Consider the following 6,874-nt stretch of genomic DNA (forward strand, 5'->3'; position numbering starts at 1 on the left):
CACCTTCCACCATATAGGAGATCCATAAGTGGCACAGGCCACAAACAAACCTCGATATATGGGGCGAACAGCACGACGCCCGAGACCCCAATCACTCCGTAAAACGCGCCTGACACTACCAACAATCGCCTGCAGCCGCCGCTTCACATTCACTAAGTGTGGAGTAAAACACATTCTTTCACTCATGGTCAACCCCAGATATTTGACTTGCGTCACATACCTGATGCTGACCCCATTCACACGGACAACCGGTGGACGACCCGGTGACAGTCTACCCTTTAAGAGCATTGTCACCGTTTTATCCATCGATATGCCAACCCCCACACCCACACCCCAATTATGAGCAATCTCCAACAATTGCCCTCCTACCCTTTCAATCTCAGACCTCGAACAGCCTTCGACCAAAAGAAGTAGGTCATCCGCATACGCACAACACCTGCAGAGTGGTTCGAGCTGTCCAAGCAATGAGTCCATCATGAGGTTCCAAATATATGGACCACAGATGGATCCCTGCGGGCAGCCACGAACCACTCCAATCTCCACACTCCCATTCATACCAACGATAGAGGCTTTCCTGTCCGAAAAGAAGCTCCGCCAGAGACTAATTTCCGAACAGTTAAGTTCCTCTAGCCGTTGAATCACTCGATCCCAGATTAGGTAATCAAACGCCCCCTTGAAGTCAACAAATATGCTAAGGACATATTTGTTGGTATTCTCCCTCACAGCATTCTGAACATACATCCAGGCATCTTCTACACTGCGTCCTTTCCTGAACCCATACTGCCTATTCGACCTCAAGTCCCGCGTTAGCTCCTGAAGCCGTTCCACCATAACTCTTTCCAGCACTTTTCCAAGCACTGGAAGGAGACTGATGCCCCGATAAGAACGAGGTTCACTCCTGATCTTATCAGGAGACTTCAGGAGAGGAACAACCCTGGCACTTTTCCACTCACGTGGAAAATATCCCTCACAAATGCACTTATCATAAATGACCTCCAAGTATTCCGGAATGAACTTCCACAAGCATTTGCACATCTCTCCGTTCAGACCATCAAAACCTGGAGACCGTTTAGACCTGACCAGGCCAAAGGCATATCCCAGCTCCCCATCATCTAATGGAGGAACAGGTACCTCAAGTGCATGGGGTGCCTGAACCTCAGCCCTGGGAAAGAACGCTCCTAACAGAACCCCAGCACACTCTCTCCACGTTAATAACACAGTGTCACCAACACGAAGAGAGGTGATATCCTCCCTCTTACGACCCCTGCAGATCTTATAGACCTGACCCCAGGGGTCATCCCTATTGTCATTCACAAAACTCCTCCACTCTTCTTCTTTAATTTTCACAATCATATCTTTATATTCATTCATCGCACAACTTAAATCATACCTAATCTGGGATAGCCTATAAGAATTGAACCGCCGAGCACGTTGAAAATTTCGTCTCAACCGCCGGACAGTCCTCCTCTTCAAGGTTAACTCATGCGTCCACCACTTAATTTTTCTAACCCTAAAACTTCCACACTTCCTGAACAATCTGTCATTCACACCCCACACCAACTCACACAGCCGAGCAATTTGCTCATCCACCTCCAGATCATCAAACACTCTAAGCGGTATTTCTAACACCGCTTCCCTTACACTCTGTCCATATCGGTTCCAGTCAATACCAGAGGTACGCCATCGCCGCAATGGACTCACACACACTAAAGGAGGGGAACGAGGAGCAACCACAATTTGGATCAAATTATGATCACTCAGACCCCACCCTCCTCTAACCTCCCACATAAAATCAAACACTCTACTTGCTGCCTCATTCATAAGCGTCACGTCAATATCACTCACACCCCTAGGCCCTTCAAACGTATACATATCACTCTGCTCATTCAGAATGTGAAGGCCCTTAGCCAACACCCATTCATTCATTACCTCGCCTCGAACGTGGCTTTGATATCCAGACGAATGTCTGGATACCTTACTAAACCACATCGAGGACGAGGCATTCGCATCCAACCCTAGGACTAATGGGCTACCACTCGCCAGAAGTAGTAACTTATCCATATAGCCCAGGTAGGGCTCTAGGGGCTCGCTAAATTTGTAATACAAACTAGCGACAATCATTCTACCGAACTCCCCCTCTATAGACACACACACCCCCTGTTGTGACGAATCCAAGACTACACAATCATAGCCGGAATCATTCACAACTATTGCAGCATTAACCCCAAGGTCCGTAAAGACCCTAAAACCTCCAGGAAGACCCCGAACCACACCATTGGTGGCGTAAGGCTCCCGAAGTAAGGCAATGCCACACCCCCCCTCAATCATACAACCCCCCAACTCACACATAACGGCATACGACCCCTGACAATTAAGCTGAAAAATCCCCCCCATCAGTGTCTGGAGAGGGCACGCTCAACAACGCCACAGTAAATCGGGCAGACAGCTGACATCATAAGATGCCCAGCTGGCCTACCCTTAAATGCACAGTTGCGACAATGGGGGACATTGCCACAAACGGCAGCTCTATGTCCTGCTTGGCCGCACCGCCTACAAACATCTGATTTGGCCCTACACTCAGCCACTCTATGGTCAAAACCCATACACCGGAAGCAGCCAGCAACTGGGCTATCCGGTCGAACCCTGAAGGAGAACCACTTTATGTAGCACCTTCCCGCCTCCAAAAGGAGTAGATAGGGACAGTAGGAATCTCGTTAATCCATTCATGCGCGTCACTAATTAGATGACGAGGCATTTGTCTACCTTAAGAGAGTCATAGCCTCCAAAAGGAGTAGATAGGGACAGTAGGAATCTCGTTAATCCATTCATGCGCGTCACTAATTAGATGACGAGGCATTTGTCTACCTTAAGAGAGTCATAGTTACTCCTGCCGTTTACCCGCGCTTACTTGAATTTCTTCACTTTGACATTCGGAGCACTGGGCAGAAATCACATTGTGTCAACACCCGTTAGGGCCATCACAATGCTTTGTTTTAATTAGACAGTCGGATTCCCCAAGTCCGTGCCAGTTCTGAATTGATTGTTAATTGATAATCGTTATAATTAAATAAGAATATATATCTTGCGATATAATTATTATAAAATTTTAGCAAGAAAGTTCCACAATTGGCTACGTAACTACTATCCGGGGAACAAGAACCGAAATTCTCTATTTACCCAGAACGAGTACATAAACCATGGTATTGCTTCCCAATCAAGCCCGACTATCTCAATCTTCAGAGCCAATCCTTATCCCGAAGTTACGGATCTAATTTGCCGACTTCCCTTACCTACATTATTCTATCGACTAGAGACTCTTCACCTTGGAGACCAGCTGCGGATATTGGTACGGCCTGTTGAGAAGTTTGCGTAACCCCACCATAAATTTTCAAGGTCCGAGGAGAAAATATCGACACAACAGTAAATGTCATGCTCTTCTAGTCCATCTACCATATCTCTCTTCGAAAGACTTCCATGGTAGTACGACTATAAAACAGAAAAGAAAACTCTTCCGATACCTCTCGACGGCTTCTTTATGGTCGTTCCTATTGCCAGGATGAGCACAAGGCCCATTTTTAATAACAAACGGATACTCAACAGGTTACGGAATTGGAACTGTATTCCCTTTCGTTCAAAATTATTCAAGTGTTTAATTACTATGAAGAAAACATAATATATTCTCAACAATTCATTGAAACTTTGAAAATTTTCGGCTTTCGCCTTGAACTTAGGACCGACTAACTCGTGATCAACCACTGTTCACACGAAACCCTTCTCCACTTCAGTCCTCCAAGGCCTCATTCGATTATTTGCTACTACCACCAAGATCTGTACCAATGGCGGCTCCATGCAGGCTTACGCCAAACACTTCTAAGCACACCATTGCACCCTCCTACTCACTAAAGTTTCAAAATTTATAATCCAACCGAAATTGTATTATAAATCATGTACTTTAGCGGTAATGTATAGGTATACAACTTAAGCGCCATCCATTTTAAGGGCTAGTTGCTTCGGCAGGTGAGTTGTTACACACTCCTTAGCGGATTACGACTTCCATGTCCACCGTCCTGCTGTTTTAAGCAACCAACGCCTTTCATGGTATCTGCATGAGTTGTTAATTTGGGCACCGTAACATTACGTTTGGTTCATCCCACAGCGCCAGTTCTGCTTACCAAAAGTGGCCCACTGGGCACATTATATCATAACCTCAACCTTCATATCAAGAAAGGTGTGTTCTTACCCATTTAAAGTTTGAGAATAGGTTAAGGTCGTTTCGACCCTAAGGCCTCTAATCATTCGCTTTACCAGATAAGATTATTTTACATAATATTTAAATGCACCAGCTATCCTGAGGGAAACTTCGGAGGGAACCAGCTACTAGATGGTTCGATTGGTCTTTCGCCCCTATACTCAATTCTGACAATCGATTTGCACGTCAGAACTGTTTCGGTCTTCCATCAGGGTTTCCCCTGACTTCAACCTGATCAAGTATTGTTCACCATCTTTCGGGTCACAGCATATATGCTCAAGGTACGCTCCAGATAGAGGTATAAATAATAATAAATTATCATTATACATAACTATATGGAACGCCCCGGGATTGAATTAATAGTAAAATATTTCACTAAAAATTAATCCCATTATATAAAAGTTAAGTTAATTTCGTCATTAGGTTTAATATAACCCAATGACTTGCACATATGTTAGACTCCTTGGTCCGTGTTGCAAGACGGGTCCCGAAGGTATCCTGAATCTTTCGCATTGTTAATCATATAAATGCATACAATTAATATTAAAATCAATGATAATAATATTATTGTAAAATTCAAGCATTATATATGTAAAATCTATCAACACTTTATCAAATCATCAGTATTTATTCTATGTTAATAAGCTAAAAGCAAATTAATTTGAATAAACTTAACACCAATGATCTTTTGATAAATATTTTATTATGTTAATAGATTACAATGTCCTTATATGAAAAAAATGCACACTATTACTATAATATTATAAATATCACAGTTATAATGATGAATTTTTCATAATGGATATTCAGGCTCATCGGGCTTAACCTCTAAGCAGTTTCACGTACTATTTAACTCTCTATTCAGAGTTCTTATCAACTTTCCCTCACGGTACTTGTTTACTATCGGTCTCATGGTTATATTTAGTTTTAGATGGAGTTTACCACCCACTTAGTGCTGCACTATCAAGCAATACGACTCTTTGGAAATAACTTTCTAATAATCATTAACGTTATACGGGCCTGGCACCCTCTATGGGTAAATGGCCTCATTTAAGAAGGACTTAAATCGTTAATTTCTCATACTAGATATTAAGATATTCCATACACTGCATCTCACATTTGCCATATAGACAAAGTGACTTAGTGCTGAACTATTTTCTTTTCGCTCGCCGCTACTAAGAAAATCCTTGTTAGTTTCTTTTCCTCCCCTCATTAATATGCTTAAATTCAGGGGGTAGTCCCATATGAGTTGATGTTGTATAAAAATATTTATATTTATTTTATATTTTATCTTTTTGCTATTTTAAAGAAACATACATAATTATTTCTTAGCACCAATAATTTTCTTAATAATAAATATTCAATCTTTTCATCCCGGGTACTACTTCATTATAACAACAATATTATTTTCTTGCTTTTTTACATTTAAGGCAATCCTAGAATAAAATAATATTTTATGCTAGACGTTCCTCTAAATGTATATATTATTTGAAATAATATTGAAATTTTATTGTTTTTGGGAATACTAAGATTGTTATCTATATATATAAAAAGAAGTTACATTTCCTTGGTAATCTTATAACTCAAGAACCGCCGAATCGATTGACACAAAAATTTTAGAGTTCGTTCCTACCTATAAGGAGGTGGTTTGTGTGAGTTTGACATTTTTTGTGAGTAAATACACTGTACCAAAATCAAGTATTTTCAATACGATTTATCAATTTTCCATCGTGCTCTCATTGCGAACAGAATATTAATTTGCTGTCATTGGAATTCAGTTGACAGTTTTCTTATGTGCTTTGAGTTCTTTTATATCTTGCTCTCATTTTGAACAAACATACTTTTGGTGAGTGTTAACCATGTGTTTCTTTTTTAATTGTATTTTAATTGCTTCATTTTTATATATATAGTTCAATTGCAAGCGTTACTTAATTTTCACAATTTTAATTTGATCTCATTTTCCGGTGAGTGTTTTCTTTATTTGCACAATTGAGGTTATGTCCAGTGTGAGTGTATGTGAATTCATATTTCCACGCACACACATTGAAGTTTGAATTAAATGTATAATTTTTTCTAGAAATAATTTTCAATGTATTGCTTTTACATTCAATTAGTTATACACTGTACTGAAAGAATGCCACGTTCAAGACGATTGGCAGACGTTCACGTCAATCAAATGCTACAGCGTTAAATAGAAGATCACAAAGTGAAGAAGATCGTGTTCGACGAAATGAAATGGAAACACAACGACACAGACGGAGAACTCACTTGGATAATAGTGAAGCACCAAGAAACCGTCGTGGGCGTACGTCCGTTTATGATATACGTCAAATGGAACACGCGGCTTTCAATTACGATGCCACCATTGATTACAGCAGGTATGCCTACATTGGCCAGATGAATATAGAATGTATACATTGCAAAGCATTTAAATTCATAAACGAAACGCCTGTGTTGTGCTGGTGGGAAAGTCAAATTACCGGTGCTAGAACTTCCGCCAGAACTTTTGCATTCATTGGTTTTTGGTAATTCGCCAACATCAAAGTATTTCCTCTTAAATATTCAAAAATACAATTCATGCTTTCAAATGACATCTTTTGGAGCTACAAATATTATAAAAGATGG

The 6,874-nt window shown here is 40.8% G+C and overlaps 1 pseudogene; it reads right to left on the reverse strand.

Moving 5' to 3' along the window:
* LOC128923379 (large subunit ribosomal RNA) overlaps positions 1-5,507 on the reverse strand; it is a 7,924-nt pseudogene extending 2,417 nt beyond the window's left edge.
* Positions 5,508-6,874: the final 1,367 nt, after the last annotated feature.

Source organism: Zeugodacus cucurbitae, chromosome X, assembly GCF_028554725.1.
Source record: "Zeugodacus cucurbitae isolate PBARC_wt_2022May chromosome X, idZeuCucr1.2, whole genome shotgun sequence".
NCBI lineage: Eukaryota > Metazoa > Arthropoda > Insecta > Diptera > Tephritidae > Zeugodacus > Zeugodacus cucurbitae.